The following is a 24,760-nucleotide window of genomic DNA, read 5'->3' on the forward strand; positions in this document are numbered from 1 at the left end:
AAGATTGCTAGGTAACCCTCACTCAGCTCATACAAACTCACAAGAAAGAGAACTTAGGAAACGGGCAACTCCCACAAGAATGGTTGGAAAGTACATTCAATACCGTATTAATGGGAAATGGTGGACACCCCCTCGTTGGAATCCCAGAAGTAGGAATTACTTAGATCCACCCCCTTTTACAGGGGCTTATGAAGGGAATCGGTCGGGGAAAAAGAATGTTGTGGAATCAGTTGCCTTTTATGGAAAGGCTGGCTAGAAGCAGAAAGGTATGGTATACATATGATAGGCAGACAAGGTCAGCTATATTGAGGGGTATAGCACCTGTGCTAAAGAGGTGGCCTAAGGCTCTTGGCGAGGACTTTGTAACTGTCTTTAATAAATTACTAGAAATGGATTACCAGTTATTGAGTACGTGATCTGGCTCTTAGGGTTCAGGCCACAGCATGTCTCTGTCTGAAAGGATTAATCATTCTGAAAACCACATTGTGTGACCACAAAAGATTGCATCTATTGCTTTCCTTTTGCCCCTGGGCTTAGTTCCATGTTAAGATTGTATAAAATCTCAGCCTGATGTTCAGTAAAATTGCGGCAGTTTCACAGTGTACTCTGGTGTCTGTGTCTGTCTGTCATCACCGAATCCCAATTATCCTGAGCATCTTCATCCCGTTCTCCCTCGGTCTGGTGGCCCTACTGAGACTCAGTCCGCGGCAGGTTTTGGTAGGATGGCCATTTTTCTTATGTTAATCCTACTGATTCATGAGCATGGGAGATCTTTCCATCTTCTGATATCTTCTATTTCTTTCTTCATTTGCTTAAAGTTTTTAATCATACAAGTCTTTTAGTTGCTTGGTTAGAGATACATTAAGATATTTTATATTATTTGAGGCAGTTGTTAAAGGTGTTGTTTCCCTGACTTCTTTCTTAGACTGTTTGTCCTTTTGATATAGGAGAGCTACTGATTTTTGTGAATTAATTTTGTATCCAGCTACTTTGCTGAAAATTACTCTGTTAAGGGTTGTCCCTTTCCTTCTACAAAAGAAGTTCATTCTATAGAAACAATCCTTCCTCCTTTCCTCTCTCATCCACCATCTTATAGATCTTGTTAGGAAAGGAGAATAAATAACACAAACAAATGCAAGGCAGACATCTATTTAAAGAACAACCTCCCATTCATTGAATGTTTATCAGGGAAAATTTAGTAATGTCATTCTCTAGCGAAATGGCTGGGGTACTTTATGAGTAGGGTATGAGAATAGTCACTTCCTGATTTTATGAATATTATACTGTATCTTCTTATTGTTATAGGTATAGAATTGCATCTTGGGGGTACCTGCTGAAACTTTTGAGGTTGTTGTCTTCAAAGACAAAGAATTGGACCAAGGTCGCATGTATGGAAAGAGAAATAGAGGCAGCTGATTAAGAAAGGGAAAGTGCTACTGAGAACGAGAGTGGGCAAGTGACCTGAGGGAAAAGCATCACTCAAAAGTGGTGGGCAGAAAATTTATCATCTGTTATAAGTCATTTACATAGCTCCTGCCTCTTCCATGTTTGTAAATCCTAGGATTTTGTACATGTGTGTTTGTATGTGTGTTTGGGGCGGGGGGGGGGCGGCGGATAATGTTAGAGCCAAAGTTCCATGTTAAGTTTATTTACTATGTCTAAGAGATCCATGAAACAAAAATGCCTCTGATCAGCAAGCCCCTTGCCCAAGGACAGACAGTTCCTGAAATATTGGAGCCTATTGTTTATGGGAGTTAACAAGCCACATGTTTTCACTCCCCTAAACATGTTTGTTTGGCCTAACTATACCAGATATCCTTGATAACATGTAGGTGGGAGATTCACAGGCAGGAAATACATCAGAATGTATGCTTGCCCCTGATTGGACCTGATTGGAAATACTTAAGCCCCTGCAAAATGAGACTTTGGGCCATTTCCTGGGAACCTGGGTCCAGACCTGGCCACAACCCATCTACCTAGCCAGTACAGTGTTTAATTAAAGCTTGCTTCAAATTTGACTTTAAACTATAGTAGTGGTCTTATTTTCATTGGGTGGGATTAACAATACAAATAATCCCCCCCCTAGTTGTTTTTGGTTAGTATTTTATCAATCTAGACTTTCACCCTGCTGGAATCCCATGCTTTGTTCAGGAAAACACACACACAGCAGTGAAGCATGTGCTGAACTTTTTGGCCCACAGTTAGCTGTGGTTCTCTAGCTGATGGCCTGCTTAATTAACACACTTCTGCAGGAGACAGGGCTTGAATTGGCTGTTAGCTCAATAATGTGGCAGGAGATTAGGGAATGGAGAAATTATATCAAGATTAACATATGAAAGGAGCCAGTTGGCAGAGGAAACCCGGGAATCATTCTCTACCTGGCTCCATGCAGTAAGCAGAGCAATTGTTAATCCCACTGGTCAAGAATAAGACCATTACCACAGTTTAAAGTCAAATTTGAAGCAAGCTTTAATTAAATACTGGCCAGGTGGATGGGCTCTGGCCAGGTCCATACCCAGGTTCCCAGAAAATGACCCAGAGTCATGTCTTACAGGGGCTTAATTACTTCCCGTCAGGTCCAAGCATATACCCCCGAGGAATTTCCTGCCCATGAACCTCCCATCCACATGTTATCATGCATATTTCGTGTAGTTGGATCAAACAAATTTGTTTCAGGGAGTGAAAACATGTGGCTTTTTATCTCCCATAAACAATAGCCTCCAATGTTTCATGAACTATCTTTCCTTAGAGAAGGGGCTTGCTGATCAGAGGTGTTTTTGTTTCATAGATCTCTTAGGCATAGTAATTAAAACAAAATATAACCCTGGCCCTCATGCTCCCCTCTTGAGTTGTGTTCTGAGTCAAATCCTTGATTCTGAAGGGTACCTGTTTATATTGGGATCTAATAACCATCAGTTTAATGATACTCAGACAGGAATTGTCATTTAGTTAAGACATCAAAGATGCAAGAATTAAGAGCAATTAGAAACAGAAGGGCCAATGGCTTTGTGATGACTAACATCAGAGTTAATATCTAAAAGGAACCTGGAAATGAGAATGGGAACCAGTTATTTACTTCCTCTCAGGTCCCCCTTTTTGCAATGATTTTTTTTTTAGTACAGTCAGATTATTTCTAATGATTCCTGAGTGGTTTGTATAGAAACAACAATTTCCTTTTAAAGCTATACAATAACCTCTTTTTTCCATAGGGCAGGTTGAGTGTCCTTGTAGAACTAGTGCACATTGCAGAACTATTTCAGCTAATGAATCTACCTGTTGATAGATCTGGGTCTATTGGTTTTAACAGGTACCTTTCCTGATATGCCAATAGGCACCATAGGTAGCTATTTTTGTCCCCTATGCTAGGGAGTGTCCTTTGGATCTAATATTCCAGCCTGTTGGGGTGAAGTACTCTTTGCTGTAACAACTTTCTGCTGAAACTAGAATAATGCTAGTCAAAGGCAAGGAGGGAATTCAGGCCATGCGGAATTCATCAGAAGCAGCTGGTTTGCTGACCCAGCTGAAGAGACAGGGAACATTCACATTGGCTGGACTGATCCACATCAGCTTTAGTAAGTCCAGAGCTCACAGTCATTTGGAGCAGGTTGTAGTTAGCAGCTGATGCTTGGATGGTATCTGTCAACTTAGTGGAAATCTGCTGAGACACATATAAACCATGGACAGAAGTTAAAATATAGGAACTTATAGGAAAATCTTACATTTGAAACTCTCAGGCCCATAGTCCTAGTAGTTGGGGGAGGAGGATAGGAGTCCCAAGACCAGGAGAGAGAGAGAGAGAGAGAGAGAGAGAGAGAGAGAGAGAGAGAGAGAGAGAGAGAGAGAGAGAGAGAGAGAGAATACTCAGGAATAGACAGGTGGGGAAATTTAGGCCATATTTGTCTGGAGTCCTTTTGACCTGTGAGAAGTGGATCCAAGTCTTGTAACTCCCCCAATTCTCTGAAGCTTGCATGAGCTTTTCAGTTTACAAAAAGACATACAAGTTTTAGATATTAGCATTACCAGTCTCTACTGAAATCCACAGTTTAGAAAAAGCAGGTAACAGGTGTCTATAAAACAGCTGGAGTAGACTCTCACCTTTGAGTCCTAGCAAAGCTATAGACTTGGGTTAAAAAGCAAGAACATTTTTTCCACTGTTCAGAGAGCCATATATAGATTGGACAGCAATGTCTTTAGCCTGATGAAAAGCACCTTTAAAGTCTATTTAGAAGACAACCTAAAGAAATTTAAAATCTTGAACTTGTGACTGAACAGTAAGTAGTCAGTGTTCTCCCAGCTTATTAGAAGTCCACTGGTCAATGTGAAAACTCTGAACTTTTGAAATCTTAGTGTAACAATAGCATAGACGAGGGAAAGAAATATGAAACATTTCCCATTTTTATATACCTTAAATCACTTACTTATACCTTTACAACTTGCACTTCTATATCTTAAATCATTTTCTGATACCCTCAGGACTTACTTAAGCTTTCACATCTTCAGACCTTTATATATCTTAAAACATTTTCTTAGACCCTCAAAACTTAACCCTTTTTTCTTTACATCAAGTCATTTACCAGAGACAGAAGTAGTTATTACTGAGAACAATCACTGCAAAGCATGTTCCTTTAGTGGAAAATTACATTTGAAATCTGTTTATTTTTAGTATAAAGCCTGTTAGCAAGGCAAACCTGTCTACTTTTTCCTCAACAGGAGACCTAGTAACTCTAGAGAAAGGAAGGTCTAATTTTTACATATGAAATGAGCTAGCAAGGTGGCTGCAGCCTTGGAGAAGAACCTGGTTGCCTGCTGCTGTAAAGCTGACAAAGCTATAGTTAGTCCAATACCATCAGAGTTCTGAGAAGAATACATTATAACAGAAAGTACAATCCAAATGTCTATGTATCAGTTAAAATGACAGAGACTGGTCCATTAACTAGACAGTCATCCCAGCTGCTGTGGTCTCCATGGCATTGGGAGCAGAGGTACTAGGGCAGCATCAGTCTTTGGCTACCATGTTCAGAAGATGAGAAGCTTCCCTGTGGAGAAGGAAGATGGGGGACTGACCTTACTCTGTCTAGGCAAAGTGGGGCAATCAACTCTCCAGTGTCCTGCTTGTCCACAATTTGGGTTGGGTCCTGGCCGCAGGTGCTGCATCGGAGCAGTCTTGCTTATTGGCTAGGGTTATCATAATCCAGGTGGAGTCATCATGATGTGCCATCATCTTCTTTGGAGACCTTGGGGTCATTGCTAGGAGCTGGGGGGGTCTCTTTCATAGTAAGCTTTTCCACTAAACATTTTAAATGTCATATCAGATCTCTGTTTGTTTGAGAACCATTATCTATTAAGTATATCTGAGCTAAACAAACCTAGACCTAACCTTAAAAAAACACATATATCTTTTACCCCTGTAAAAAGATCTTTCAACCCCCAAAAAGTGGAGACTAAGTTGAGATGCCATTTCAAGTTCTTTGCCAGACACCAGGCAATTGTCTTGCTGCATCATAAGATAGGAACATCCCAGTTTCTGGTGTTTAGTATTTGGTACTCATAGCTGTGGCCTTAATTTTTTTTTTTAAGGTATGATCATTTACTTGTTACCCTTAAAGACTTTCTTTTGACTGGACTCAGACTTAGAAGTAGAAGCCTCAGAGAGGACAGCCTATGTCTCTTGGTGATCTGTTCCTGGCCCTTTTCTTTGGCTTCCTTCATTCTCTTGGCCAAAAGTTTAGCATGCTCTGCAGCTTCCTCGTTTTTCTTTGTTTGTTCTTTCTTTAGAGCAATATACCAACCAGCGTTTGTGTTGCAGGATACATGGAGTAATAAGACACTTGGGTGCTTTGGTCCTGGGCTTCTTATCTTCTTTGTTAAACGGCTTTCTGATCACGTATTGGCGGACATCATCTTCTTTAGAGAGATTAAAAATCTTTCAGATTTTGCTATCTCTTTTAGGTCCCAACTGATGAGGCACAGTAGTATCTGTCAGTCCAGGAATATCTTTGTCTACTTTTTTTTTTTTTTTTTTTTTACAATAACCAAGTTGAGAACACTGAGATTGGCATCCATGATGCATCCTTGAACAGACTTGTGCTTCCTCTCTCCAGTTCTCCTTGGTTATAACAAGAATGCCCCTTACTCAACAGCAGGTGCACTCTGCCATGGGTCAACACACCCTGCTTCATGGGAAAACCCTGTTTGTCATTCCCGCCACTGATTTGGACCACACCACCCTTCCACTGTTCACCTAGTATATCGGCAGCCACTTCTGTGGCCATGCGCTTCTCGTAGAATGTTGGAAGCTTGCGTGCATCGTCCACTTCGATGAGTTTCTGACAGCCTGTCACTGCGAAGGAGATATTCAGCTTCATCTTGACACAGCCGACTGCCTAGGAGGCGCCACGAAAAAGAGACCTGGCTTCTCCTTAACCCAAGTCACCTGTGGCCTTAAGCTTTAATCTTTTATTTATTTATTATTTTTTTTTTTTTGGTTTTTCGAGACAGGGTTTCTCTGTGTAGTAACCTTTTATTTTTAAATTGAAATATTATTAATATGAAACATTTTATAAACTTTAAATGCTCCATAGTCTTATAAAATTAAATATTTTAAAAGCTGTTCCTTAAGGTGGCACACGCCTTTAATCCCAGCACTCGGGAGGCAGAGCCAGGTGGATCTCTGTGAGTTCGAGGCCAGCCTGGACTACCAAGTGAGTCCCACGAAAGGCGCAAAGCTACACAGAGAAACCCTGTCTCGAAAAACCAGAAAAAAAAAAAAAAAAAAAGCTGTTCCTTAAAATAATAGCAAGTTTTTAAATTTAAATTTTTTTTGTAAAACTCCAAAATTTCCTCTAAAATTTTTTAAAAATCTCTCAACTGTGTGTTCCTGCAATATCAAAAACCTTTATTTTAATTTTTTTTTTTTTTTTTTTTTTTTTACTTCAAGAGGGAAGATACAAGGCAGAACCACAATCTGCATAAGGCAAAACCAAGGTCCAACAGGAGAAACAATACAAAGCTCATATCTGGGATTCATTCACATCCCTTCAGGCTTTCCTGAGGGGCTTGAATCACCTCCTTGGTCCCATCCTTGCAGCATACACATAGCCTGCCTTCTAGAGCCCAGCCTGCTCCATTTCGTTGTGGCTGGTGCTTCTGGTGACTATCACATGGCACTGGCATTTCCAAAACTGCTGGGGTCCACCATTGCAACTGGGCTCTCTTTAGGAACTCCAGCCTTGCCATACATTTGCCAGTCTCGGCTGTTCCCTATGAACCCTTCATGTCTTTCAAAGCAATATCACCTATGTGACTCTTAAGTTACAAAGTTTGGCTGCCAGAGCAAGGTCCACTCTTGCATATGGAAGCATGGAGGGACAGCTTTAATACCGTATTAAACAAGCATTATTTTTAAATCCCATTTTTCATGAACCTTGTTTTCAGGATAGGGCAGGAATTATCATATAAAAATCCATCCTAATCCAAATACCTTGGAAACCTATTGTTGCCTCCTTGGTAGGCCCATTCCATGTGATTACCTTTAATCAAGATGGTGGTGAAGTCACATGACATCTGCCCTCGCCAATCCTGGCAAAGATGGCTGTCAGCCACTTGGCTGCTTAAAGGTGGTGGCAAGCCAAGTGTTGTTTATGTCTCAAAACAGAATCATGCCACATGGTTCTTTTAAGATTATCTGTGCATGGATTTTTAACTATCAACTCCCAGTGTTACTGATTTTAGGTTAACTTTTCATAGATTTTCCAGATTTTTAACCATACATATTAAACTTGTAAATCTTGAGTTACATACTATTCACCTTTTTTTTTTTTTTTTTTTTTTCTGTTCTGCTTTGCTTTCTTTTCCCCACCACAGGGTCAGGGAGATCAATTGACACCGGATGGAGACTCTTAATGACCAGAGAGCTCAGAGATAAATTCTGAGCCCCAGCCTAAAAGCAGCCATGGCAGCAGTGGTAACTGGTGGCTGGTGGCAGCGGAGACAGCAAAAGTATCAGACCCATTTCTGTTTCAGCTCCATGCTGGCAACAGAACTTACAGACACACACTGAGGTCCCATTGAACCCCCTCCATGACCGCACAAAGCAGATGCAGACTATGACTCACCAGGAAGCCTTTGTAGATGCCTGCTGACATTCCTCAGCATGGCGCTTCACCCCTGTAGTCCAAAGAATGAAGGCAGCCTCAGAGCCCTGGAAGGTCTCCAGCCATGTGCCTCCTGAAGCAGCCCATCAGCCCCGGAGATGGGAGCAAAAGACCAGCTTTAGAATTTGGGTGGGTAATCTGAATATCCCTGGGAGCCTGAAGAGAATGTTAATCCCAAACGGCGGAGAATAAGACCACTATTACGGTTTAAAGTCAAAACTGAAGCAAGTTTTAATTAAATTCTGGTCAGGTCCATACCCAGGTTCCCAGAAAATGGCCCTGAGTCAGGTCTTTCAGGGCCTTAAGTATTTCCCATCAGGTCCAATCAGGGGCAAGCAGACATCCTGACGTATTTCCTGCCTGTGATCCTCCGGCCCACATGTGATCAAGCACATCTGGCGTAGTTGGGTCAAACAAACTTGTTTACGGGAGTGAAAAACATGTGCCTTGTGGTCTCCCATAAACTAGAGCCTCCAGCATTTCAGGAACTGTCTGTCCTTGGGCAAGGCCTTGCAGATCAGAGGCATTTTTGCTTCATGGATCTCTTAGTCATAGCAATTAACACTTAAAATGTAGCTTTGCCTCTCACATTATGCCACCCCCTAATCACAGTCGGTCACAGAGGGAAGTCAGGGAAGGAGCAGAAGCAGGAACCTGAAGGCAGGAGCATGGAGGAGTGCTGCTTGCCAGCCTGCCCTCCACGGCTCACTCAGCTTATATTTTACAAAATGCAGGGCCACCTGCCCAGGGATGGCACCCCCACAGTGGGCTTGGCACTCCCACATCAGCCATCAATCAAGGCAAGGCTCTACAGACTTGCCCGCAGGCCAAGCTGACCGGGCCATTTTCTCAGCTGAGGTTTCCTCTTCCCAGATGACCTTAGTTTGTGTCAAGTTGACAGAAAGCCGGCTGGTACAATGATCTTTAATTTTATTGCCTAGGAGTTCTAGCTTAGTGTGTGTCTGGGAAAAAAAGAACCAGTTTAGGACCAAATGTTTTCAGCCAGGAGAAGCATAAAGTTGACTTATCTCTAGTTAGATTTTTTCATCCCTGCCCCCCCAAATACTTACAAGTGGAATTAACATAATTATCAAAAACAAAACCAGCTGGAATACCAAATGGCAATTTTTCTCTTTTATATTTATATCATTCCTTGATATATTGGAGGAGTGGCAGGAAAAAAAAAGGCTGAATGATAGGAAATTAACAAACTTAGTGTTCTGAAAGCAAACAAAACCAAAAAGAAACCAAATGCTCTGAAACCATCTTCTGAAAAAATAAAACGCAACACGAATTCCTTAAAACTTTAAAATCCAGTGCCCTCAGACTGAACCCATGGACACTCAGCCAAAGCAAGGGTGGTCTGAGCCCCAGAAAAAAACCTCACCAACTTCTACCCAAGGAGGCAATGCTGGCAGGGTGGGCACAATGGGCCATGCTGGCATCTGGTGCCCACCCAGGTGAGTCCTCCACTGAAAGATCATCCTTGGGGCCCCACAGTCAGGCACCTAAAAGTGTCAACTCAAAAACACAGCTCTCACTCCAAAAGGAATAAGAGATTGTTTATCCTGGAGCCATGGAAGAGACCACAGCCCAGAACACAGATTGAAGCAACCCAGATACATGTTCCAATATGGTAACTGATAATGAACTTTTCACAGTGATAGAAGAAAGAAAGTCATGACTCGTGGCATTTTGAAAATACATCTGTGGAAACATCAAAGTCGGGGAAGTCTCTGTTATAATCCTCAGATGTTTTCTGGTGACATCAAAACCTTGGGGTTGCTGGAAGGGATTTGTTTTTACATTCCAAAGGATTTATCAAATAGTCTCAAGGATGGATGTTAGGTCACTGTGGGCAGTGAATGGCTTATGGGAACTAAAGATAGCCCAAGATAATTTGACTCTGGACCTGTAACATTCCAGCAATCACAGGCATTCTAATTAGTCAATCAGCCTTGGAGAGGTTTATCACAGGTGCAGCTTTTTTCTCTGGGAGCTTCAGTTCACACTGAATTAATAATAATACTCAACTATATAAGAATGAAATAGCATATAAACAGTATATATAAAAATAATAGTAGTTACATGTAATTAATTATACTAATAGTCAAGGATGGACTTGAAATAATACATACAAATTCCTTAGCTTATTGATTGACAGACACCAAGTGTTCAATTATTTTGTCTTTTTTTTTTTTTTTTTTTTTTTTTTACCTTTTCCCTAAGAAACAGAACCTCCCAGAGAGCCAAGGAACTTGTCCACCATTGCATGCGTGATGATTAGAGTGTTTCTCGTTTGGTGTAATTGAGCATAGTGGGTTCACTGGGTGAGTGCATACCCAAGTACAACAAGATGATAGAGTGAAAGAAATGTTATTCACAGCAAGTATCAGACCCCTAGAGTAGTTCTCAAAGTGATGCTTCACTTCCAGAAAAGACCTGGCATCAGATCTAGAGGCGGGCACATTCCTGAGCACATACAGTTCACAGGTTGAGGCCGGCCTTCTTCACACATTACCTGTTCAAAGTGGCCAGCCAGGAGACCGGAGAGATGATGGCTCAGTGGTTAAGAGCCTTTGCTGCTCTTCAGAAGGACCGGCTAGTCGTCAGCACTTGTCTTGAGTGGCTCACCACTGCCTGTAACTCCAGCTCCATAGGATCTGATGCCCTCTTCTGGCCCTTGTGAGCACTGCACTCATATAAACATCCCCCATATGCACGCACACATATAGGCCTAGTCTCAAACAAAAGAGCAATTTGACGAAAGGTTTTCCATGAGTTAAACAGGCAGCATCTCTCTCCTTTAAGCTGAGGAACTTGACACCAAAATTACCTGTCTAGCTGCCAACGACGTGCTCAGTGTGTTTTCCACTGAGAGTCCAGCATCTTTTTCTTTATTTCCCTCTCCTGGGATAAGTGTGATTACAGTGGGTTCCTCTACGTGACTCATACTCATTTTATGCAGCACATCTCTCTAAGCAATGTCTCCCCAGGTAGGAATTGGGAGGTTTGCAATCTCTTAGACATTGGGGTTTAGCTCCCTCTGGTTAAATTTAAGAGATGAGTTTTAGGTAATGAGAAGAGGGATCCAGGTGTGATGGTACATACCTGTGGTCTGCCATAGTAGAAGACTTATGTGAGTTTCTGGAGTGTGAGTTTGGCCTGGGCAATATGGCTAGGGCCCTTTCCCTGACAACACAAAAGGGGTTGGGCCTCCATTAAGACACCTCTTCTGAAAACAGTTTGCCACTCTCAGGACTAAACTCTGTAAAACACTGAGATGTGAGGATGTTAGTTTTGGGCTACTCTGCCATGCTCCAAGGAATAGCCCCCACCCCCCACCCCACTAACCTTGTGTGCCTCTGGGAACTGCTTCCTCATCTCAGTAAAGTTTGTGGGACTCACATTAGTCTGTTCACTTAAACTTAGAAGATTGTTTCCAATTCCTGTTTTCAGGAGCCCAAATCTAATTTTACTCCTTTGCTCCAAGCTCTGTTTGCTTATCCTGATATTTGATTGTCTCTGTCAATCTGGTACCCAGATATTTGGTCCAACACCAGTCTAGATGTTTCTATAAAACAATGTTTAAAAATGTGATTAGCCCTTTCAATCTGTAGACTTTGAGTAAAGCAGACAATGTGTGCAGACCTCATCTAATTAAAGGTCATAAGAGAAAGAGACTGATCTCCCCAGAAGGGGAAAGAGTTCTTCTTCTTGGCTGCTTTCAGACTCTAGGTGGAGCGTGTGGCTCTCAGTCAGACTGGCATGCTTTGACAGTTTAATACTTCTATAATCACAGGAACCAATTCTTTATAAATAAGCCCCCTTCTCTCTTTTTCTGTATGTATATGAGAACCCCCGGCAAATACAATTATCTTGCAAAGCCACAGAGACCTAATTCCTCAGCCATACTGGACTTCCTCACCCATGGCAAGAATTCAGCAAGGAGTTAAATGGATAGTAAACATCTGGGCAAACCAGATCCCAGGCTTCTGAAGGACATGATACTTCTGTCTGGCATTTCTAAACTTAGCTGGCTTCATACTCACTTTTTAAGGTTATCTTTTAATGTTATGAAGATTCTCATTAATGATATATAGTCCTACCTAAATCTCTTCAGTTAACTTTAACATAGCTCCCCTTTATTAAATCAAAACAGAAAACAAATACCAGGAGAATAGCTGCAAGGATGTGCATTTGTGTGTAATGTTTGAGTATGGCTGTATGGACAGAAGTGTACCTTGTTCTTTAGCAAAAACACTTGGGTCCACACACCTAGGGTTGGAAGAGGGGGTTTGTATGCTAACCTAGACAAAGGAAGGCCACAGCTAACTACAATTCCTGTCCTTTCTCTCCAAGCAGTCAAATGCCTAATATTTGTTAATAGGCGGTTCAAGCACCATCAGTAGTCAATACAAAATGATTTACTGACTAGCTTAACAACTCTGTCCTATAGCTTGTTGGGATGGCTATTCTTGGTTGTCAACTTGTCTACATCTGAAGTTAACTAAAATCCAAGTGGCTGGGTACACCCTTGAGGGCTTTTTTCTTGATTAAATCATTTGAAGTGGGAAAATCCACTTTTAATCCAGATCTTCTGAGGTGGGAAGATGAAATTTAATCCAGATCTTTTGAGATGGAAAGATCCACTTTAATCTGGACCATACCTCCAGTTGGCCGTCTATACATAAGATATGGAAGAAGGATGCTTTATCTCTTTGCCTGCTTGCTCTCAATGGCAAGTTCATTCCTTCACTGGCATTAGAACCTACTTCTTCAGGATTCTGGCATATACTGAAGACCAGTGGAAACATCCAGCTTCATAACTGAACAACTACTAGATTCTTGGACCTCTCATTATTAGACAGCCATTGTTAGGTCAGCTGGGCCACAGCATATAAACCGTTCTAATAAATACCATATATATGTATATACAGATACATACACATACATATCCATTCATATATATATATATATATATATATATATATATATATTCTATAAATTCAATTCCTCTAGAGAACCCTAAGTTCTCTTGGTATGCAGGTCAGGATCACCTGGTGGTTGGGATGCTACTCAGTAAGAACCGAGTGAGAATGGTCATTTTCAGGTTAAGATAGATTCTTACAAAGGATGCTTGGTTAAGATGGGTCATTACAAAGGATGCTCTAAAGCCAGTAAATGTGCATTTGTGGAAACTTAGAAATTATTAACAAGAAGACAATGTGTACTGTCAACTATATGAGTACTTTTCTATATTTCCTCTATTTTAAACATATTTATTTTTGTTACTTTCAAATAGAGGGGTGGAGAACAGGTGTGCAGGGTCCAGCAAAGGCCAGAAGAGGGTATTAGATCCCCTGGAGATGGAGTTATAGGAGGTTATGAGCCACCCCACAGAGGTGCTGGGATCTAAACTTAGGTCCTTTTGAAGAGCATCACGTGCTCTTAATTGCTGAACATCTCTCCAAGTTCATATTTCCTTTGTTTCAAAAAACATTGTGTGTGTGTGTGTGTGTGTGTGTGTGTGTGTGTGTGTGTGTGTGTGTGTGTATTACTGGAGATTGAATCCAGGCCCTTGAGCATGCTAGATAATTGCTCTACCACTGAACTACATCCCGAGTCTCCCCTAGTTTTTATTTATATAATTGCACCTATAAGCTTTCAAATGTTTCTTCAAAGAAATTAAATGTTCTTTAAACTCATAGAAAAAAATCAAGGAATTGAATCAAAGGAGGTCACACATTCTTCAATACAGAAAGAACTCTTTCTTGGCCTTATCAGATAATCTGAGCTCATGGTGTATGACCATTGGAGAATGCACAGAATTCTCAATGACTCCTTAAATGTTAAGACAGGACCTAAGAGAGGAACAGTTGGAGTTCAAGAAGTACCCCGGGAGTGAAAAAGCATTAAAAGCAGAATGAAAGGCTCAGGTCAGGTCTTTCCATAGGCAGAGAGAGAGAGAAAGAAATAGGGATTAGATGTGGTACCTTGTGACTAGCTTTCTGATGATGAAGGGGAATAATGGGCAAAGCTGAAAGAAGGAAGGGAGGCATGCAGGGAGGGTGGTGCCATGCAGGCACTGATAATCACAGACATGTAAGTGTAGTGGTTCCTTTATTCCATGACGATTATTTTGGTTGATGCTCCCTTTCATATAAATTTATAGGCTATTAAAATTCCAAGGCAGCCTGGATAGAGATTATCCACTGCACAATTAAGGATTATGGCTCCTCAGAAGATTTTCATGTTTGAAAAGCGCAGCAGTGAACACTGACAGTGGGAAAGAAGTGAAAAGCAGCCTTACCAAGCAGGGCAGAAAGTTCATCCTCAGTTGTTTAGAACGTGACAGCAGCAACCTGTGGGGACTGCCTAGAGCTATAAGATGGAGTATTAGCCTCAGTTCTGTAAGTAAGAGATAAAAGATGACAGTCCTTGTTAGAAGCATCCTTCCCCTTTGCTTTTTAGGCTGGTTACTGATATAGAGAAGTGAAGCCTGTAGTGTAAGATGAAAAGAAGGAGTGTTTCATGGGGAGGACTTCCACTATGTGTGCGATGTCAAAGCAATGTTTGCTTTTGACAGGCCCATGTTAAGCAATGTAGAATGACAACACAGAAATTTAAACAGGAAGGGAAGAATTGGAGAGAAAAACCTGAGTGTAAAGAATAATATCCAGGTGTGAGTTTACTGGCATTGTTATAATTTTGAATAAGCACTTGTGATGTCACTTGGCTTTTAAAAATTATAACACGTTCATAAAATGAAAAATCTTGCAAAGCATATGTCTGGTCAGAGAATTCATTTAGGATATATGAAGCCATTTTTTCAAATAGCTTACATTTCATTTATTTATTTATTTTCTTATATATTTCATTATATATATATATAAAATTTGATGTATGTCAGGTGTTTTGTCTGCATGTACATCTGCACAACAGAAGAGGGCATCAGATACAATGAGACTACTGTTATAGACAGTTATGAGCTGCCATGTTACAGCTGGGAATTGAACTCTGGACCTTTGGAAGAGAAGCCAGGGCTCTTAACTGCTACACCATCTCTCCAGCTCCCATGATGACTTTTAAAACTCATTAACAACAAGAAAACTCAATTTTAAAATGGACAGATGATTGGAATCTCTAGATTAACAATTCTCAGAAGAATGCACACAAATGGCCAACAGCCACAGGAAAGATGTTTTAAGCATTATGATATCAGGAAGGTATCAAAACCATAATGAGATACCTATTAGTACCTACTAGGATGGCTAGAATGTTAAAAAGATGGGTGATAACAAGTATTGGAGAAGGTGTCTAGGTCTGGGGTCCTTCTTACATTGCCAAGAGACTTATAATATGTACAGCCACTTTGAAAAACAGTTTATCAGTTTCTCAAGATGTGAAACATTAACAATTCCACTTCTAGGTATATGCCCAAAAGAAATCAAAACAATGTCACGTCAATAATTGTATATGAGAGCCGGGTGGTGGTGGTGCACGCCTTTAATCCCAGCACTCGGGAGGCAGAGGCAGGCGGATCTCTGTGAGTTCGAGGCCAGCCTGGTCTACCAAGTGAGCTCCAGGAAAGGCGCAAAGCTACACAGAGAAACCCTGTCTCGAAAAAAAAAATTGTATATGAATATTCATAGCAATGCTGCATTATAGCCCTCAAATAGAGGTATGCAGGTGTCCATCAATGGATGAGTGGACAGATGCAAGGACGTTCTTATTGGAATGGAATATTATTGGGCCATAAACAGGAATGAGATTCAAATCCACACTACAGTGTGGATGAGGCTTGAAAGTAGTAAGTAAACACCAGTTCTGTGAATAAAATATTCCATGGCTGAGCCCTGTGGTTTCTTTCACAGATGATGAAAATATTCTAAGATAAAATACTGATGATTCTTGAACTTCAGGAATGTGCTCCGAACCAGAAACCATGCAATCTATAAATATAGATTTTGTGGTATGTGGATTGTATTCTGAGAAGACTGTGAAGAAGATGAAAATACTTGACTCTAAACAATTTCTTGAGAAGTAATGCAGAACAAAGGTTTAGAGTCTTTTTTTTTTGGTTTATTATTATTATTATTATTATTATTATTATTTTACAACACCATTCAGTTCAACATAATAGCCACAGAATCCCCTGTTCTCCCCCTCTCGCCCACCCCTCCCCCCCAGCCCACCTCCCATTCCCACCTCCTCCAGATCAAGGTCTCCCCCGAGGACCGGGGTTGACCTGGTAGACTCAGTCCAGGCAGGTCCATTCCCCCCTCCCAGACCGAGCCAAGTGTCCCTGCATAAGTCCCAGGATTCAAACAGCCAACTCATGCAACGAGCCCAGGACCTGGCACCAATGCACAGCTGCCTCCCAAACAGATCAAGCCAAATGACTGTCTCACCCGTTCAGGTGGCCTGATCCAGTTGGGGGCCCCTCAGCCTTTGGTTCATAGATCCTGTGCTTCCATTCATTTGGTTATAGGTTTAGAGTCTTGTACCAGCCATTCTTTGTTTTCTAATCTTGTGAATAACTGTGCCACCATTGTTTGATTGACTGAATGTTATCTGACCAACCTCATCCTCATTTTTATTCATTTATTTATTTTTTTTTGCTTTCTTAAAATTAGGAGCGACAGTGGGACTTTGTCAAGATGAAGGAAACACACTATTTGTCAATGTCAATTACAACGTTAATGTTCTTTTGGTGCTCTGATAAATGTCCAGCGTTTGTCAGGATACAGTTTTAAGATAATTCAATGTTCTGTTCTAATGAGACGGCTCAGCAGATAAAGGCACCTGCCACCAAACTTGACAGGTTTGATTCCTGGGACCTATATGATGGAAGGAAGGAAAATATATTCTACAGAGGAAGGGGAAGGATAGTAGAAAGAAAAGATGGCCCTGTTCCTCCCATAGAACTTGCTGCATGTTAGCCACGACACATTATTTATCCATATTTTTGCATATGTCAAACATTCAAATGATTTATATTTCACTTCAAGTAACCTTACATCAGGGATTTTCTTTTTTGTTGGTATAAGTTTCAAATTCATTAAAAAAATCTTATTTATCTGTGTATGTACGTATGTCTCTCTCCTCCCTTTCACTGTGTGTGCGTGTGCGTGTGCGTGTGCGTGTGTGTGTGTGTGTGTGTGTGTGTGTGAGAGAGAGATGTGTGTAAAGTGAGTGGGCTTGCACAGATGCCAGAAGAGGGAATCCAGTGGCTTCCTACATCATCACTCTCTGCTGGTTTCTCTGTAGAGGGTCTAACCTCAAACTCTGGGCTCCTGCTTGGCTAGCCGAGAAGCCAGAAAGCCCCAGAGATCTGCCTCTGTCCCTCTTGGGGTTGGGGCTACAGATATCTGCAGGGAATGTGGGCATGAAACATGGGTGTTGGAATCCACATTCCAGTCTTCTTGATTCTGGAGCAAGGACTCTTACCTGCAGAGCCAGCTCTCTACTTCCTTCATAATCATTATTGTGTGAAAAATAATCACCTCCTCTGCAAGATGTTTACATCCTCATCCCAGGTCTGTGACTGTTACCTTACATAGAATAGACTTTTCAATAGAATAGTTAGATTGGGCATTCTGTAAGCCAGACTCCCATTGCTATAACAGGTATATCTTGTACTCAGTTTACAATGATAAAAGATTTAGGGGCTGGAGAGATGACTCAGTGACTAAGAGCACTGACTGCTTTTCTAGGGGATCCAGGTTCAGTTCCCAGTATCCACGTGGAGACTTAGAACTGTCTGTAACTTCAGTTCCAGATGGGCTAACACCCTCTGCTGGCCTCTACAAGCACTGCATGCATGTGGTACAAGGACTTACATGCAGGCAAAACACCCATACACATAGAAGTAAGTAAGTTTTTCAAATTAATTCAATTTTTACAGAAAAGAAGATTGGTCCTTGGTCATGGACTTCGGCATACAATTGCCTGGCCCCGTTTCTTTGGTTTTCAGCAGAATGGATCTACTCGTCTCATGGTTTAGAAGTGAAGGATATTGGGCAAGGGATGTAGCCCAGTGGCAGTAACCCTTTCCAAGAATGTGAAAGTTTATGGGTTTGATGCTCAACAAAGATTTTAAAAAATAAGAAAGAGGTTAAAGGGATTGAGGAAGAAGTCAGGGTTCCACTGTCCCCTCCAGTGACCTAAGTACCTCCTCTAGGACCTACCTCTTACAGATGCTACTCTGGGGACCAAACTCTTAACACATGGGGGGCATTAAAGATCCAAACTACAGTATGGGTTTTGAGATGGAAAGATTATCCTGATAAAGTACCTGAGCCTGGTGTAAAAACAGGAGGCTTGATGAAGGGACAGGATGTGAGTTGTGGTGGAGAATATGTGCCTAGTATGCACATAGCTCTGGGTTCCAACCTCAATACCACCAAAACCAACCAAGAAACCAACCAACCAACTAGCAAACAACTTCCACCACAGGAGGCAGGGGAGCATGAGGAGATGTGACCATTGGAAGCAGAGATCAGGGCTGAGGAATGATGGGAGTATCTGAAAGCTGGAAGTTAGGGAACAGATTATATTCTAGACCTTCAATGAAAAATACTGCTCTACTGACAATTTTAGACTTCTGACCACCAGAATAACTTGCATTTAACCATTGATTTGTATTAATTTGCTACGATAGCAAGAAGCAGCATACGCAATTATGGTAAAATGTGCTTGATTATTGACCTAATGAATCACAATTTTCCAACCCATTTTTGTTTCCCAAGAGCAAACTTTCTGAAATAGCAACTGAATCAAGGCAGCTGGGTCTTCATGGACCCGGCTTATGAGTGCTTATAAGTTCAGTTTATGAATGCAGAGTAGGACCAGTTTCCATGACTTGGCCATCAAAGTGGTCCTGGATTGTGTCTACCAACACCACCATCGCTTTCCTGCACATGGAGAAGTCTTATCACTCAACAGCATCACAGAGCGCTGTGCTCTGCTCTGCAACAGAATGAAAACTCATTGTTTTCTCAATTATCATTACTTGGGAAACAAACTTCAAGATGAACATGAGCAAAGAGCACAGAAACCAAATATTCCAAGCTAAAGAGTGGAGGATTTCAAGTATTTGAAATCTTCAGTTTTGGGAAATCTAGACTCTGTTGCCATAAATATAGCTCAGCAAGTGATAACTTATAATTGCCAAAGTTGATGGGTAATTACATAATCGAGGCAGAGGGCAGAGCTTGCATTTGCCTCCTTGATTAATTATCACACCAATCAATTTCTTGTTTCAATACCAGCAGTTTCTATTGTGTTTCTTAAAGTCAGCTGGAGTTCCAACAGATGGGAGCCCAGCAGCAGCTGCAATGGATGGTGGTGGAGAGGGTCTTGTAAACACACACAAACAGTGACTAACCTCTCAACTGTAGAAAGCTCAAAGCTTCCTCACAGTCAGATTTTACTGGAGGTAAAAAGAAATTATGGAACTACTCTTCACTGAATGCCTTTAACCCTAAGGGAAGATAGGCTAGGTTAGGCTACACAAGCTATGGATTCTGATAATCCAGTTCACAGTGTTCAATTAAACTTAATCAGACACATATGGGCTGCTGTAGACTATTGTTAATAAGCTGCATGGTGATTATGGAAATGGCTATTAGTTCAGTTGAATGACTATAATTGGTATTATTTGCACAATGAGCCATTTTAAAACAGTTGCTTTCTGCTTTTCATTTTTGGAGTCCTCCTGAGTCTGTAATCAGAATGAAAATCACTATTTCTCTGCCTTTAAAAAAAATCTATCAGACAGCCCCCCCTTTGGAAAAGTGATGGTGTAGAGGCCCCCAACATGTACTCTGTGCCCTCACTCAAGGGCCAAGATTACCCCCAGGATTGGCCTTTGTAATTCTGTTCTCTTTCCTGGGGTGCAGCCTGTGCACTGCACTGGGCAGTGAACTTTTCTGCCTATAGGCTTTGATGAGCCCATTATGAGTGCAGGTGGACAGCAGGGTCCGGGGAAGCTAAGCCTTAAGGACAGTATATATTTTTTGTGTCTGCTTTCTTCCAACTATCATAAATAATGCTTTTGATATTAATTTATTTTTTACATTTGTTTATTTTCCCCCTTTTCTCTCTCTCTTTCTTTCTCTAAATGTATGCACACATGTGCCAATGGGAGAGAGTGGGGGTCAAAGAAAAATTATAGCAATAGATTCTCTCCTTTTATCATGTGGGTTTGAACTCAGGTCATCAGGTGTGGCAGCAAGCTTCTTTACTCACTGAGTCAATTCACTGGACTGAGGTTGATTCATATTCTGTCATGGACCATTTTTTTTTTTAACGTTGCGAGGTATCTCATTATAAGAATATATCATAATAGGTTTATATATATAATAGGTTTTTATGTCCTTTTGTAAAAGAACAATTTAGTTATTTACAGTTTGATCCATTATGTACAAAACATGAATGAATATTTCTGGAGGAATCTTATAGTGAACACAGTTATTTGCTTCTCTTGGGTAGGAGTAAAATTTCTGAGTCCTAGGACAACTCTTGTCTAACTTTATTACAAACATCCAGATGGATTTATATCATCTTACAATCACACTGTTAATATCTGCCCATTTCCTTGCAAAGATTTCATCTTACATGTTTCATAAAGGCATGCATGTTGGAAGTTTGACCTCTGAGTGGTGCTACTGGAGGTGAAGGTGTCTCTAAGAGGTGGGGTTTGTGGAGGACTTCAGCTCATGGGAATGTAGTCTTTGGTATATTTTGGGGATTTGGCCTCCTCTCTTTTTTTGCTCCATGTCCATAATAAGAGTTATGCCATGAGCTACCATGATGATGTGCTGCCTTGCTATGGGCCCAACAACACAGAGCCAACACAGCATGGACTGGATGCTCTACAACTGAGTCAAAATAAACCCTCTCCGACTATAAGTTGATTCTCTCAGGTGTTTGTTGTAGTAATGGAAATAGATACCTGACTCTCCAACATCTGTTGGGTGTGCAGCAAAACTAAAGACCAACTTAGATAGAATAAAATCTCAATACTCCTGGGGTTTTACATTTCACAAGACGACATGTGTGTCTCCATTTGTTATGTCTTATTTACGTCAGCACTGTTTTTCTTTAAGAGTTTTTACATAGTTTTAAAATTAAATTTATTCAAAAACATTTTATGTTATTTGATACTGTTATACATGGTAGCTTTCTAAAATTTAATTTCCAATTGTTTGTTTCTGGTATAGAGGAATACAATTGATTTTTGTGAGCTGACCTTGTATCCAACAATCACATTAAACTGAATCAGTTCTAGAAGTTTGTTGAATCCTTTGGGTATCTAAGCACAAAAGTACTTTATCTGTGAATAGCAGTTTTAACTTTTCTTTCCAATTGTTATAATTATCTATCTATGTATCTATCTAATTGATCAACTATCTTGATGTAGTCCATCATATTGATTTCCAAAGCATCATATTGATTTCCAAAGTGGTTGTACAAGCTTGCATTCCCACCAGCAGTGGAGGAGAGTTCCCCTAGCTCCACATCCTCTCCAGCATAAGGTGTCTTCAATGTTTTTTATCTTAGCCATTCTGACAGGTGTAAGGTGGTATCTCAGAGTCGTTCTGATTTGCATTTCCCTCTTGATTAGGGATGTTGAGCAATTCCTTAAATGTCTTTCAGCCATTTGATTTTCCTCTGTTGAGAATTCTCTGTTTAGTTCTATAGCCCATTTCTTAATTGAACTGTTGGGCATTTTGATGTCTAATTTCTTGAGTTCTTTATATATTCTGGATATCAGTCCTCTGTCAGATGTGGAGTTGGTGAAGATCTTTTCCCATTCTGTAGGCTGTCGCTTTGCCTTATTGTGAAGACCACATGAGAATAGGAAGAAGCAAAGTGCTAGAGAGGTCCACAGAAGTCCACAAAGATACCTTCACAATAGACTACTGGTAATGGTTGAGAGACAGCCCGAACTGACCTACTCTGGTGATAGGATGGCCAAACACCCTAATTGTTGTGCTAGAAAACTCATCCAATGACTGAAGGAACTGGATGCAGAGATCCATGGCCAGGCCCCAGGTGGAGCTCCAGGAGTCCAATTGGCAAGAAAGAGGAGGGTTTGTATGAGCGAGAATTGTTGAGACCAAGGTTGGGTATAAAGCACAGGGACAAATAGCCAAACTAATGGAAACACATGAACTATGAACCAATAGCTGAGGAGCCCCTAATTGGATCAGGCCCTCTGGATAAGTGAGACAGTTGATTAACTTGATCTGTTTTGGAGGCATCTAGGCAGTGGGACCGGGACCTGTCCTCAGTGCATGTGCTGGCTGTTTGGAACCTGGGGCTTATACAGGGACACTTGGCTCAGCCTGGGAGGAGGGGACTGGACCTACCTGGACTGAATCTAACAAGGTGAATTCAATCCTCATGGGAGTCTTTGCCCTTGAGGAGATGGGAATGGGGGGTGGGCTGGGGGAAAGGGGGAGAGGTGGGTTAAAGGGGGGAGAACAAGGGAATCCATGGCTGATGTGTAAAATTAAATTAAATTATAAAATACAATTAAAAAAAGAATTAAAAATATGTAAAGGACAAAAAAATTAAAAATAAAAATTATGAGTGTAAAAAAGAAAGATACATATATATGTATATATGTATGTACATATATACATATATAAAATAGTCCAACATTAAGAATGATAGCAACTGAAGTTTTTTTGATAGACATATTTTATCCAACTGAGAAAATATCTTCTTCTTACAGGCTTGTTCATGGCTTTATGTATGATCTAGTGTTGCCTTTTTCTCAAATGCCTTTTTTTTATGTTCTAAGTTCATTATATGTTCTGATCTTTTATTTTGTTAATGTGGTAAATTGCAACGTGTTAGTTTGTCTGTGTAGTTATAGCAGATTGTCATCGGTAAGTAGTTACAAAGAAGAATTTTTTCTCACTGTTCTGAAAGGTGGAGTGTTCAAGATCAAGGTGCCAGCCTTGTTGGTGAATACTTACGTGGTGGAAGGTGGAAGGACAAGGGAGAGATAGCCCATTCCTACAAACCCATTTCACAGTAACATTCTTCACTTATGAAGGTGGGGCCTTCACGACCTGGGTGACTCTCCTGGCATACCATAATCGGTTGCACTGGGGATTAATTTATAACATATAAATTGTGGTGGAGATCCATTCAAATGGTATTGCACATAATTTGCCTTTTGAATGTTAAACTGATTTGCATTCCTAGAATAAATCTCACTTTGTATTGAGAGATTTTTTCCTTTTGAAATACTGCTGAATTGATTTTTAAATATTTTATTAAAGATTTTTTTCTTTCTGTTTATGAGGAATATCAATCTGTAGCTTCTTATTATGTCTTTTTCTCAGTGTTTGTACTGGTTTTTGTAAATGAGTCTGGGAAATGTTTTCTCTCCATACACTGAATGGGTTTGAATATTGCTGCAATTATTTCTTTCTTGAAATTTTACTAGAATTCATGAGTGAATCCTGGTAGGGTTTTCTTTAAATCAGCATTCAATTTCTTTAACAGAGTTATATTCTCAAGGGGTTTTGTTTCTTCTTGTGAAACTTTCTCCAGAGTTCTGTTTTTAAAGGGTTTTGTCCAATTCCAGGGAATTTCTCAAGTGTTCTGACAGCAGGGTTTTCACATTGTTCGCTTAACTTTGCATTAGCATCACAGGACCCACATGTCAGTCATGATCATTTTTCTTTTTCTTTCTGAGCTTTATTGGCTTTACTAATCTTAAACAAAAACAACCTTGGCTTTGTTAATTTCTCTGCCTTCTGCCCTTGCCTTTATTCCATGAGACTCTTCTTACCCACACCTGCTGTTTCCCATAGTGTCCATGGGTCACTTTGCTGTTAGGATTCTAGCTTCTTTGGGACAAATCTTAGCTAACTGACTTTGGCTGTTTTATTTGAAGCAGTTATGAGTCACTCAGCTATGGAGACACATTGTTGAGAGATGCATTGTGATGTTTGCTGTTGTGTGAACACCATAGTGAGCCCATACACAGACCAGAATGGTATAATATCATTAACTGATGCAATCTTTTGGGGACACTCTTATAAATGTGCTTTGTGCTGTTGACTGAAACATCATTATGTAATACTGAATATATACTATATAATTTTCTTTTCTCCCCCTCCCTCTCTCTCTCTCCCTCCTTTCCTTCCTTCCTTTCTCTCTTTGCTTACTTTCTTCTTCAGGTTCTCTCACTGAACATGGAGCTCACCAATTGGCTAGACTGATGGGCCAGGTTCTAAGGATTGCCTCTTTCTGCCTCCCCAGTACTGGGATTACCGGCATGTAGGTGTTGTGGCTCTGGACTCAGGTCTGAGTGTTGACGTGGCCAGCTCTTTACTGACTAACCGAGCCATCTTCTCTGCTGTGTAGAACTTTCCTCACACGCTGCTTTCCTTGTATCCCACAGACTTTGAAGTATTACATTTTACTATCACTGGATTTAAAATGGTCTCTGTTTTGTATCATGATTTCTTCTTGGATCCATGGCTTACCAACAAGTATTCTAAGTGGTTTTCAGTTATTCATGGGATTTTCTAGTTGCCTCATTGATTTGGGGTCTTATTTTCCTGTAACCCACT

The 24,760-nt window shown here is 40.7% G+C and overlaps 1 protein-coding gene, 1 long non-coding RNA gene and 1 pseudogene across 3 annotated transcripts in view; 2 read left to right on the forward strand and 1 right to left on the reverse strand.

The window, feature by feature from the left end:
- The first annotated feature begins 590 nt into the window (after window positions 1-590).
- The window catches only part of St8sia6 (ST8 alpha-N-acetyl-neuraminide alpha-2,8-sialyltransferase 6), a 237,710-nt gene continuing 213,540 nt past the window's right edge, over window positions 591-24,760 (forward strand). The window contains exon 1 of one of the 2 annotated variants that reach the window (XM_076572698.1): window positions 591-717. The gene's annotated coding sequence lies outside the window, so the exon portion shown is untranslated. The remainder of the gene's footprint in view (window positions 718-24,760) is intronic. The other variant, XM_006989947.4, reaches the window with a different exon arrangement.
- Window positions 5,588-6,365, reverse strand: LOC102906038 (small ribosomal subunit protein eS6 pseudogene; annotated as a pseudogene).
- On the forward strand, window positions 15,790-17,247 carry LOC143273165 (uncharacterized). Its single transcript, XR_013051072.1, has 2 exons — window positions 15,790-16,215; window positions 16,648-17,247. It is a non-coding gene; the product is annotated as an uncharacterized LOC143273165 (long non-coding RNA).

This window comes from Peromyscus maniculatus, chromosome 5 (assembly GCF_049852395.1).
Source record: "Peromyscus maniculatus bairdii isolate BWxNUB_F1_BW_parent chromosome 5, HU_Pman_BW_mat_3.1, whole genome shotgun sequence".
Classification (NCBI taxonomy): Eukaryota; Metazoa; Chordata; class Mammalia; order Rodentia; family Cricetidae; genus Peromyscus; species Peromyscus maniculatus.